General features: G+C 40.5%; 2 non-coding genes and 1 pseudogene across 2 annotated transcripts; all 3 read left to right on the top strand.

Annotated features, from left to right (window-relative positions):
- Positions 1–7,004: 7,004 nt before the first annotated feature.
- On the top strand, positions 7,005–7,133 carry LOC140276251 (U2 spliceosomal RNA; annotated as a pseudogene).
- Positions 7,134–7,544: 411 nt separating this feature from the next.
- LOC140276412 (U5 spliceosomal RNA) lies at positions 7,545–7,658 on the top strand. Its single transcript, XR_011909008.1, has one exon. It is a non-coding gene; the product is annotated as a U5 spliceosomal RNA (small nuclear RNA).
- Positions 7,659–7,933: 275 nt separating this feature from the next.
- LOC140275967 (U2 spliceosomal RNA) lies at positions 7,934–8,121 on the top strand. The gene has a single exon (XR_011908664.1). It is a non-coding gene; the product is annotated as a U2 spliceosomal RNA (small nuclear RNA).
- The last annotated feature ends 4,860 nt before the right edge of the window (positions 8,122–12,981 follow it).

The raw sequence follows: 12,981 nt of genomic DNA, 5'->3' as shown, positions 1-12,981 counted from the left end.
TAGTAAAGTTTTGCATGCTATTTCCGTCCTAGAGCAAAGATATTTCTCTCAGAATATAGGAACTTATGTTCATCAGTAGTGACGTCAGGGGAGTTTGATTGTCCTCCAAAGTTAAGTGGAAACCACGTTTACTCTATGTCTGCATCAGGCCAGGTTGTGAAGGAGAAAATGACATCGCCCATTGCGTGTGTCACTCCCGATGGGCTCTCCTTCAAACACTCATTTTTGTTATCAGAGTTGTGTCCCATTAACCTGATGGGCTGTGATCTCATGTGTAAATTAGGCATTATTTTAACTTCTACACCAGAGGGTGTTAACGTTATGTTACAGCCTGACAAAGTTTTCACAGCAGTGCAGTTTGATTCATCTGCACTTACATATGCTTATGAGTGGAAACTTCCCAGCTCTCCTTTTTCACAACAACTAGTGGAAGAAGCAAAAGCGTTAGTTTCACCCCTTTCTGATTTCATGCAACCTGCTGATTTGCACTGCACATCACACATTTCTTTGGGGCCTGACAATGACTATGAGAAGAAGTGAAAAAATATGTGCGCCTACTTTATTGGCTGTGTCGCTCACTCCAGAGCAATTCGATTTTTTTAATGTTTGTGGTACTCGCCCTCACATTTCCTTGGCCAAACCTACACACTAGCATTGACAAGGTGTGGGAGAGTTTGTTGCTACATGTCAGAAAGAAACAGATTGGACCGTTTCACCTGCTGATCCAAATTTGATGTTTTCTGAACGATTGTCAGCATACAAAAAAACATTTTTGAGTACAATGCATTGTCAAAGAACTGTGGAATTAATTCCTACCACAGAATCACATTTTGAAGCATGTTTTTAATCTGAAAAAGATTTGTCTTCGATACCCATGTTGGCTGAAGTGCCCAATGATCTTTGGGCGAAGAGCAAATATGATGTGGGGTTGTTTATTGTTGAAATTAGATTAGAAGTAGATAAATATGAAGGACAAAGCAGTTTGAACTTGGTTTGAGAGAAGGAATTAATTTTATTGAAAAATCCGAATTCATGCATAACTCGTCAAATAGATAGTGATGTGTCGTTCGTGAGCGATTCGTTCGATATGAACAAATTTTTTATATGACTCGGGAGTAACGAGTTGTCTCAGTGAGTGATTCGTTCATTTTCATGCAGTACCCTTCCTCACCACATGGCAGGCGGCAGCTTCATAAGCTCAGTCAGCAGGACAGGAAACAGTATTGATTCGTTCATGACTCAACTCCTCGACTGACGGGTCCTCGCACAGGAAACAGTATTGATTAGTTTACGACTCAACTCCTTGGGTCTTCGTTCATTTGTCACGTTTTAAATTCTACGTTTCATTTGACAGGCTGAAGAGCAGTAGGCACAACGGTTCGTTCACAAACCGGATCATTAATCTCATAGACTATTCTACCATCAGCAACTTGGAAACCACAATCGACTCTCTAGATGCAGAAAAAGCATTTAATGGAGTGAACTGGAAATTATTATTCGCAGCATAAAACAAATTCGGGTTTGGGTCACACTTCATCAACTGGATAAGGATATTATATAGCTCCCCAAATGCAAGTGTCAGGACAAATGATCAAACTTCTCCAAGCTTCAGTCTGCAGAGAGGTACAAGACAGGGTTGCTCACTTTCTCCCTCACTTTTTGCTATTTTCATCAAACCTTTAGCAGCTGCTATCAGACAAGATAGAAATATTAAAGGCATCCAACCCCAAAATATTGAGCATAAAATAAGTCTTTATGCTGATGATGTATTATTTTTCCTTCAGAACTCAGAGACGTCTCTCACTCACACGATCACACTCATAAATAAATTCTCGGCACTTTCTGACTACTCTATCAACTGGTCTAAGACCACAGTTCTGCCCATTAACTGTAGGGTCCAGAATATACCTGCGATCACTTTACAGTCAGGAAATATTAGATATTTAGGCATAAACATTTCCTCCAGGCTCTCAGAGCTAACAAAGCTAAATTATGTGCAATTATTAAAGAGAGTAGAGGACGATCTCTCTCGTTGGAAGTCCTTACCTATATCACTTATGGGGAGAGTTACAACCATTAAAATGATGATACTACCAAAAGTTAACTATTTGTTCTCAATGATCCCCATAAAACCATCTGCTACTTGGTTTAAGTCACTAGATTCATGCATCTCCAAATTTCTGTGGAAAAACAAACCACCACGTATTAGTTTAAAAACCCTACAGAAGACCAAGGACAGTGGTGGATTAGATTTACCTCATTTTCAGCACTATTCCTTAGCCAATAGGTTACAATATATATCAAAATGGTTTAAACCTTGTTGTTGTCACAGTTCCCAGAGACGTTGTAATCGTTGAGGATTCTATATTCACCCCCTCATTAGAGGCACGTGTTGCAGATTGATGACACTGAATCTTCTTCTCTGTTCATTGCTGGCATCATTCCCAGCATCGTAAGTGTTCGTGGCATTGTTAGCCTCTTCTTCTGGATCTTGATATCGAGCATCCTTTTGTATTTCTGGTTTGTAAGTCCTCTCTCTTCGTTCACCGGAGTCTTCGTCTCTTTGTCCTTGAGTTTGGTGATTTTTTCTTCTTTTGATGCCTTGACACAGTGTGACAGGTGATACCACGTGGGAGATCCTTTAACTTGGACTGCTGTCCCTGTGCTGCGAAATGGCTGTGCTGCTCAAATGGTCTCTCCTTCATCATATACACAGTTATTTATACATCACCTTCCACCATGAAGCGTTGTCCCTTTTTGTTTCTCTCTTTGTTCTTAAAATGCTGTTATGCATGTCTAAACCAATCCATTAAACTAGATCATTTTGTCAGTAAAGCGATCTACAATGTGCTTGGTCGCAAAGCTGCTCATCTGTGGTAAACAGCTCTTCAGAAAGGCATTCTTCAATTGATTTCACTAATTTTATGTAATAATTTTGTGATTTCCTACAAAACTACACTTCTTCTCCCATCTGTCTGAATATTTAATATTGTCTGGGTCCCGTTAAAACATGTATTTTTCCCATCTAATTCCTTGTTTGCTTTAAAACAAGTATTCCCCATTTTCTATCCCTTCAGTAGCCAACCAGTTTGTATGGAGTACACTGGAGCAACTTGACTGATCAGTAAAACACTGCTTTTGTTGTCACCGCAAGGCTTCCCCCATCGGTTGTTTCACTGAGACACTACTGAGTAACTACAACTCAACACAGTTTATACACATAACATTCATATACATACTAACAAACAAACAAACAATAATTTATCGCAATTTTCTCATCTCTGTTTGAACGTACACCCAGGTAAATATTCCTGTAGTCTTCTCATACCGACTATGGACCCATTCATTGTTTCACTTCACTGTTTTGCAAATCCTAATTGAATATTACACATTGACATTTGAACTTTACTGGATAAGCAGGTCTTCATTGCATTCAGCAGCCTATATGTGAGCATTTATGTGTAAGCTGTTCTTCTTTGCATTTATCAGCAGCAAGCAATTCTTCACTGCACATGCATATGTAAATAGTAAAACAATTCCAATGTGTTAGCGAAACCTTCTATATCACAGTGGTTTCTAAGGTCTATTTTAAGTTCTTTGCCATCAGTGAGATGACATTGTTTACAAAGTGTGTCAAATTATCACTGAAGATCTTTTCAGGAATTTCAAATCTAGAAATGAGTTATTTTACGCGTGATTTTGCTACTGAGAGTGCATCTGCTTGTGCACGTGGAAATATTTCAGACCATTTGGTAAAAACCTCTGTTGTCACTGAGCAGAATCGTTTCCCTTAACATTAATTTAGTTCAATGAAATCTACAAAATAATGAAATAATGAAATCCAAACAAATATGTTGAAAAAGATACACTGGCTTAGGGAATTATCTTCGTTTTGGTCTTAGATTGCCCTGTGGAATGTATTTTGCACATATTTGACCTGCTAGACAAAACTTTATTCATTTATTTATTCTAAAAAAATTTTTTTAATAATTAGTAAAACCATATGCTGTAAAAACCTGGTTCATTATTGCTTCCATCCCTCCTGTTGAGACATGACATGGTCCGTGGCTCAATACTGCAGCATATTTAAACAAATTCTTTGGCAGTATGGTTTTCCTTCCGGTCATTCATACGAGTCTATTGTAGATGGCAATTGAATAACATCTAATAATGCTAAAATATTTGTAGTTTATACATTTAGCTGTGGATGTCAACATACCTGTTTTTCCAATGCTGTGTTAACACATGTACAGTTGAGAAGGCATACTGACTGTCAGTGTAAACGTTAACAACCTTTTTGTTATTTAATTTACAAGCTTCAGTTAAAGCTACCAATTCGACTGCTTGAACAGAGTAATTTTTTGGTAGTGGTTGTTTTAAGAAAACTTCAGTTTCTGTTACTACTGCAAATCCTGTAGCATTTGTGCCATCAGGGTTTTTTTCCTTGATCTGTTGAATAAATATAGTTATTTCTGCATTTTCATAACGTATATCAGTTAAGTCTGGCCTGGGTAAAACACTGATGGTTATTTCTGACATGCAATCATGAGGCTTTCCATCTGTGGGGTAGGTAGCAGTGTGGATGGATTAAGTGTAGCACATCTCTCGACAACAAGGTGTGGCTGTGAAAGAAGAACTGTTATGTAGGAGAGATGTCTGGTAAAGATATTTTGTTAAGTAACCATATCACAGCCACTGTATGAGGTACCTTAAGTGTTAATGGGTGAAATAACACCATTATTGTTGATGCCTGCACTGCCAATGGCTTCTGGCCATTGATTCAAAAGTACGATCTCGTCCCTTTTCCCCCCTTTCAGTGGACACTGGCCCCTAATTACCGCAATTCAGCAGGGCGTCTTTCATTAGGAGTACTGGACTCCCCCGTGCACGGTTTCAGCTCCGACCCTGGACAGCGGAAAAAACGTTGAGATCTGGTTTGAGGACCCAATTGTTGAGAAAAGTCTCTCAATGAGACTCAGAGTTGCTGGAGTCAGTTAATGCAAAGGTTTAATCTTGCAGCAAGTTCAAGAATGTGTGTGTGTATGGGTGTATGTGTGCGAACGTGTGTGAGTTTGTGTGTGTGAGAGTTTAAAGAACCTGTTATCCACAGACAGGCCTTAACTAGTATGGCACGGGTCCAGCCTGTCTCATCTTTTTTGGAAGGTCCAGCGCTCGGCCGTAACCCTTCTGTCTGTTTGGACTCTCACATACATTCGGTTAATCATAGAAAAACGAGAACAAAACTTTTTAGCCCCTTAAATTCATAAAACAGACATGGTGCAGTTATTTCCATTCTAGAAAATAAGAGTAATCACCACCATTCCTATAAATTCTGGATATTCTAACAATCTGAATCTTTTTTAAATGTTCGATGAAGCCCTTTGCTGTTCTGTTTAGAGACTCAGCTGATCATAAACCAAGTTTTGCTCTTGAACCAAGCTTCTAAACTCTTCACCTTTTTCATTTCTCAGTTAGTATTCACTTTAAAACTGATTAAAAGAAAAATGAAATGAATGCCTATCAACAAATGTGGGATCTAAACTCTAAAAGTGCTTCCTCTAAAATAATTTCCTTTCTCAATTCAGAAATGTGTGTGTGTAAGTCACAACACCCGTGACACCAAAACGGCTTTCTTTTCTCTCTTTTCTCTACACTCTGCACTGTGAGCACACACAACAAATCAGAAAGGCTTTTTTCTCTCTTTTCTACATTATGGACTGTGGGGACACAAAACCGCTCTCTCTTTTTTTTTTTTTTGATTGTGTGCCAGGGCGTTGTCTCACGTATTAGATTATGCTTAAGATACGAATGGGTTTATCAGTCACATCAGAATCCATACATACTGATCCTCCCGTAATAAAATGGTCGGATCTTATCAAACACACTTTGTTTCTTGTGACAAGTCAGCGAAACAGCGTATACACGTCAAGACACTGAATCAAGTTTGCCACAAGAACTCATAAGTTTGGCAGTATTGCTCTGCCGTCAGCAATCATACACCCATTTTATTTTCATGAGACATGTGCAGGCACCTGTTCATCTACTGTTCTATCACTATGAATTAGTTTATCTATTATCAATAAGGATACTTCTACAACTACTATCAAAGTATGTCCGGACTTCTTATGTTGTCAGTTGCTATATATGAATAAGTGGGTTGCTACTGAAAAGCATTAAGCATGTCACACAGCCCAAACATATAACATTTCAGGACACACCACACAGTTAACAACCACAGTGAAGCGTGTCAAAGCCCAAACATGTAACATTCAACAGGACACTTACACAACACATTCAAATCAAACAGTCAGACAACATACAAGAACCTATACCCCAGCCGGCATTGCTCCCTGCCTATTTTCCTACAACTCACTATGTGTGCGCACACCTTTATTCACAAAATCTTCAACTTATACTCTTTTACCGAAGCTGCTACAGCTCGATTGGCCAAATACCCTTAGATCCTATTTCGGTGAATTTGACATCTGCCTTGCATGTAACAGATTAGCGGTTTAGCAGTTTTAATTTAGTTTGAGTGAAGGAATTCATTTTATAGCAAAATCCGAAATCGTGAAGAACTCATGGAAGTAAGCTTATTCTCGGATTCCTGAATCTTTAGATTTGCTCTTTCTTTTACTGCAAAGTACAACGTTGAGCAGCACTAATGAGTTGTTTCTATTTTTGGCAGGCTTTACCTTTGCGGATGAAGCCCTTTCTGTCTGTGCAAAAGAAATCTTGTTACTGTGCAGAGTGACTTCTCTGAGTAGAGTCGCCTTACTTGTTGCGACTGTGCCGATGTTCGAAGCTGGAGTGCAAAGTTGTTGCTTGAATGGTGCTCGCTGGAGCGTGCGGTAGTGTAAAGTTCTACCATTTAAAAGGGCTGAAGAGTGCTCAGTGCAGCGGGTGGGCGGAGGTGCAAAGTGACACTATGGCCATAAAAAGAACACCGCTACAAGTGCGCATTGTGCCAGGAAGGGCCCTCGGACGTGAACCAGTGGACAGTTATCGCTTCTCGGCCTTTTGGCTAAGATCAAGTGTAGTATCTGTTCTTATCAGTTTAATGTCTGAGCTTGCTCCGTTCACTCCAAGCATCGACCCGGTACTGCAGTGCCGCTGGGAACGGTGCGCTCTCCTCTGCTCTTGTGAAAAAGCAAACAGCGGTGCAGGATGGAAGTTTCAGGGAGCCCAAGATGAAACTTTCTTTTAATCTGCTGAGAAAAGAGAGTGAATGCAAAGCAGACTTTAACACGGCTCTGGGAGCGAGCTGAGTGCGGGCTAACCGGGAGAATTGCTTGAAAGAAACGCGACACCGAATGAGCGGTCAGAACAAAGCCTCAATACGGTGTTCCCGTGTTGTTTGTGGCTGCCTTGTCTTTTGCACAGAGTAAAAGACAAGGCAGCCATCGAATAGGGCCCGATTGTTCCTACTTGGTCAGCCGAGGAGCAAGGGGGGGGAGCAAGCGTCTCAACCAAGCAAAGCTCACCATGGGGAAGGTGGCTATGCCAACTAGCCTGATGCCCTGCTCCCGCAGTGATGGATAATCGTACTCTGGTTTCTCTTCATAATGTACAAGTCTTTCGCCTTTTACTAAAGACTTCCGTGGAGAGCAGCACTAATGAATTGTTTCTATTTTTGGCAGGCTTTACCTTTGCGGGTGAAGCCCTTTCTGTCCGTGCAAAAGAAATCTTGTTACTGTGCAGAGTGACTTCTCTGAGTAGAGTCGCCTTACTTGTTGCGACTGTGCCGATGTTGCTTGAATGGTGCTCGCTGGAGCGTGCGGTAGTGTAAAGTTATACCATTTAAAAGGGTTGAAGAGTGCTCAGTGCAGCGGGTGGGTGGAGGTGCAAAGTGACACTATGGCCATAAAAAGAACACCGCTACAAGTGCGCATTGTGCCAGGAAGGGCCCTCGGACGTGAACCAGTGGACAGATATCGCTTCTTGGCCTTTTGGCTAAGATCAAGTGTAGTATCTGTACTTATCAGTTTAATATGTGATATGTCTATGCAAGGACTACATATTAAATTGATTTTTATCAATAGGAGTTGAAAAAGGAGCTTGCTCCGTTCACTCCAAGCATCGACCCGGTACTGCAGTGCCGCTGGGAACGGTGCGCTCTCCTCTGCTCTTGTGAAAAAGCAAACAGCGGTGCAGGATGGAAACTTCAGGGAGCCCAAGATGAAACTTTCTTTTAGTCTGCTGAGAAAAGAGAGTGAATGCGAAGCAGACTTTAACACGGCTCTGGGAGCGAGCCGAGTGCGGGCTAACCAGCATAATTGCTTGAAAGAAACGCGACACCGAATGAGCGGTCAGAACAAAGCCTCAATACGGTGTTCCTGTGGTGTTTTTATAAAATGCGGTGAAAATAAAGGTGTGAATGCCCCATGGAAAACTAAAAGGTGGAGCGGAAGTGTTCGGCTGCAAGAAGGTGTGAATGTCCGACTATATTTGGTGTAAAGCAGGTGAAGCAAGGTCTGAATGCCCAACCTTACATCATCAAAAGCGAGATCAGAGGTTTTTGGCTGCAAGAAGGCCATAGTTTGCCAAAAGCGGGTAAGGTGCGAATGACCGACTAAATATCATAAAAGTATGGTGGAGAGGAAGCTGTGAATGGCCGACCATAGTTTGCAAAAAGCGGGTGAGAAAAGGTGCGAATGTCCAACCATACATGATCAAAACAGGGAGCGGAGGTGTTTGGCTGCGACAAGGTGTGAATGTCCACCCATAATTAATAAAAAGCGGGCAACAAGTAGGTTCGAATGCCCAACCATACATCAACAAAAGCAGGAGTGGATGTGTTTGGCTACAAGAAGGTTTGAATGTCCGAGCATAGTTTGTAAAAAGCGGGTAAGAAAAGGTGCGACTGCCCGACAAAGTATTATCTAAAGAGGGAGTGGAGGTTTTCGGCTACAAGAAGGTTTGAATGTCCGACCATAGTTGGTAAAAAGCGGGTAAGAAAAGGTGCGAATGCCCGAATATATACCATCAAAAGCGGAAGCGGAGGTGTTACGCTGAAAGAAGGTGTGAACGTCCGACCATAGTTGGTAAAAAGCAGTTAAGAAAAGGTTCGAATATCCAACCAAACATAATCAAAAGTGGGAGCAGAGCTGTTCGACTGCAAGTAGGTGTGAATGTCCACCCATAATTCCTGAAAAATGGGTAAGAAAAGGTGCGAATGCCCAACCATACATCATCAAAAGAAGAACTGGATGTGTTCTGCTATAAGAAGGTTTGAATGTCCGACCATAGTTTGTAAAAAGTGGATAAGAAAAAGTTCGAATGCCCGAACATACACCATCAAAAGAGGGAGCGGAGGTGTTCCGCTGTAAGATGCTGCGAATGTCCGACCATAGTTGGTAAAAAGCGGGTAAGAAAAGGTTAAAAAACCCGACTGTACACAATCAATAGCGGGAGCGGAGTTGTTCGGCTACAAGAAGGTGTGAAAGTCCGACCATGGTTTGTAAAACGCGGGTAAGACAAGGTGTGAATGCCCGACAATGTATGATCAAAAGAGGTAGCAGAGTTGTTCGGCTGCAAGGTCTAAATTTCCAACCATAATTTGTAAACACCGTTGAAGAAAAGCCTCGAAAGCCCGACTATACACCATCAAAAGCGGGAGCGGAGGTGTTCAGCTGCAAGAAGGTCTGAATGTCCACCAATAATTACTGAAAAATGGGTAAGAAAAGGTGTGAATGCCCAACTATACATCATCAAAAGCAGAAGTGGATGTGTTCGGCCACAAGAAGGTTTGAATATCCGACCATAGTTTGTAAAAGGCGGGTAAGAAAAGGTTCGAATGCCCGAACATACACAATCAAAAGAGGGAGCGGAGGTGTTTCGCTGCAAGAAGGTGTGAATGTCCGAGCATAGTTTGTAAAAAGTGGGTAAGAAAAGGTTCGAATGCCAGAACATACACCATCAAAAGGGGGAACGGAGGTGTTCCGCTGTAAGAAGGTGTGAATGTCCGACCATAGTTGGTAAAAAGCGGGTAAGAAAAGGTTAAAATACCCGACTCTACACAATCAATAGCGGGAGCGGAGTTGTTCGGCTAAAAGAAGTTGTGAAATTCCGACCATGGTTTGTAAAAAGCGGGTAAGAAAAGGTTTGAATGCCAAAATATACACCATCAAAAGCGGAAGCCGAGGTGTTCGGCTGCAAGTAGGTGTGAATGTCAGATCATAATTTGCAAAAAGCTGATGAGAAAGGTGTGAATGACCGACAATAATTGCTGAAAAATGTGTTAGAAAAGGTAAGAATGCCGGACCATTCATCATCAAAAGCGGGAGAAGAGGTGTTCGGCTGCAAGAAGCTGTGAATGTCCAGCCACAATTACTCAAAAACGGGTAAGAAAAGGTAGTATTGCCAGACCATAAATGATCAAAACAGGGAGCGGAGGTGTTCCGCTGTAAGAAGGTGTGAATGTCCGACCATAATTGGTAAAAAGCGGGTAAGAAAAGGTTAAAATACCTGACTGTACACAATCAATAGCGGTAGCGGAGTTGTTTGGCTACTAAAAGGTGTGAAAGTCCGACCATGGTTTGTAAAAAGCGGGTAAGAAAAGGTGTGAATGCCCAACTATACATCATCACAAGCAGAAGTGGATGTGTTCGGCCACAAGAAGGTTTGAATGTCCGACCATAGTTTCTAAAAGGCGGGTAAGAAAAGGTTCGAATGCCCGAACATACATAATCAAAAGAGGGAGCGGAGGTGTTTCGCTGCAAGAAGGTGTGAATGTCCAAGCATAGTTTGTAAAAAGTGGGTAAGAAAAGGTTCGAATGCCAGAACATACACCATCAAAAGAAGTAGCGGAGGTGTTCCGCTGTAAGAAGGTGTGAAAGTCCGACCATGGTTTGTAAAAAGCGGGTAAGAAAAGGTGCAATTGCTGGACAATGTATGATCAAAAGAGGGAACGGAGGTGTTCAGCTGCAAGAAGGTGTGAATGTCCACCCATAATTCCTCAAAAATGGGTAAAAAAAGGTGCGAATGCCCAACCATACAACATCAAAAGCAGGTGTGAATGTCAGATCATAATTTGTAAAAACCTGATGAGAAATGGTGAGAATGCCCGACTATACACCATCAAATGCGGGAGCGGAGGTGTTCGGCTGTGAGTAGGTGTGAATGTCCGACCATACTTGCTGAAAAATATGACAAAGCAGTTTTCACTTGGTTTGAGTGAAGGAATTCATTTTATATCAAAATCCGAAATTGTGTAGAACTCGTGGAAATAAGTTTATTCTCGGATTTCTAAAGGTTTAGTGTTGTTCTTTGGTATACTGCAAAGTAATACTTTCTTTTTTGTTGAAACCGATTCAGACATGGATAAATATGAAGGACAAAGCAGTTTTAACTTGGTTTGAGTGAAGGAATTCATTTTATATCAAAATCCGAAATTGTGTAGAACTGGTGAAAAGAAGCTTATTCTCGGATTACTAAAGGTTTAGTGTTGTTCTTTGGTATACTGCAAAGTAATACTTTCTTTTTTGTTGAAACCTATTCAGACATGGATAAATATTAAGGACAAAGCAGTTTTAACTTGGTTTGAGTGAAGGAATTCATTTTATATCAAAATCCGGAATTGTGTAGAACTCATGAAAAGAAGCTTATTCTCGGATTCCTGAAAAAAATTAGTGTTATTCTTTCCTATCCTGCAAAGTACTACGTTCTTTTTTGTTTAAAGCTATTTAGACATGGGTAAATATGAAGGACAAAGCAGTTTTAACTTGGTTTGAGTGAAGGAATTCATTTTATATCAAAATCCGAAATTGTGTAGAACTGGTGACAAGAAGATTATTCTCGGATTCCTAAAGGTTTAGTGTTGTTCTTTGGTATACTGCAAAGTAATACTTTCTTTTTTGTTGAAACCTATTCAGACATGGATAAATATGAAGGAAAAAGCAGTTTTAACTTGGTTTGAGTGAAGGAATTCATTTTATATCAAAATCCGAAATTGTGTAGAACTCGTCAATCGACGCTTATTCTCGGATTCCTGAAAAGATTTAGAGTTGTTCTTTCCTATCCTGCAAAGTACAACGTTCTTTTTTTGTTTAAAGCTATTTAGACTTGGATAAATATGAAGGACAAAGCAGTTTTAACTTGGTTTGAGTGAAGGAATTAATTTTATATCAAAATCCGAAATTGTGTAGAACTCGTGAAAATAAGATTATTCTCGGATTCCTAAAGGTTTAGTGTTGTTCTTTCCTATCCTGCAAAGTACAACGTTCTTTTTTTCTTTAAAGCTATTATGACATGGATAAATATGAAGGACAAAGCAGTTTTAACTTGGTTTGAGTGAAGGAATTCATTTTATATCAAAATCCAGAGTTGTGCATTATGGCAGCAGAATTGTAGTCTGCATACCTTTTATGCCAAACAGATTTGCCTTGCCAAGGGAAGTTTTATAAATGTTTATTGTTTATGTTTAAAATATATAAACTAGCAGAATAATTAATTCATCCGCCTGGTCCCTCCCACCCCGGAGAGGGCAGCCAGAGACTGGCTGCAATAGGCATCCCCGCAACCTGGGACCCAACACAGGGCAGGAGGGCCTTATGTTCACCAGGCTCAGGGCCCGCAGTCACCATATTCCGGGAGCTACTGTACCCACAGAAGGAACTGCTTTGTCTTTCATATTTATCCATGTCTAAATAGCTTTAAACAAAAAAAGAACGTTGTACTTTGCAGGATAGGAAAGAACAACTCTAAACCTTTTCAGGAATCCGAGAATATTTTCGGATTTTGATATAAAATTGAATTCCTTCACTCAAACCAAGTTAAAACTGCTTTGTCCTTGATATTTATCCATGTCTGAATCGGTTTCAACAAAATAGAAAGTATTACTTTGCAGTATACCAAAGAACAACACTAAACCTTTAGGAATCCGAGAATAAACTTATTTCCACGAGTTCTACACAATTTCGGATTTTGATATAAAATGAATTCCTTCACTAGAACCAAGTGAAAACTGCTTTGTCATATTTT

Source organism: Leuresthes tenuis, unplaced genomic scaffold (genome assembly GCF_036924035.1).
Source record: "Leuresthes tenuis unplaced genomic scaffold, fLeuTen1.0.hap1 SCAF_18, whole genome shotgun sequence".
Lineage (NCBI taxonomy): Eukaryota > Metazoa > Chordata > Actinopteri > Atheriniformes > Atherinopsidae > Leuresthes > Leuresthes tenuis.
Note: the sequence above shows the minus strand (reverse complement) of the source record. Positions and strands in the feature narration are given on the sequence as shown.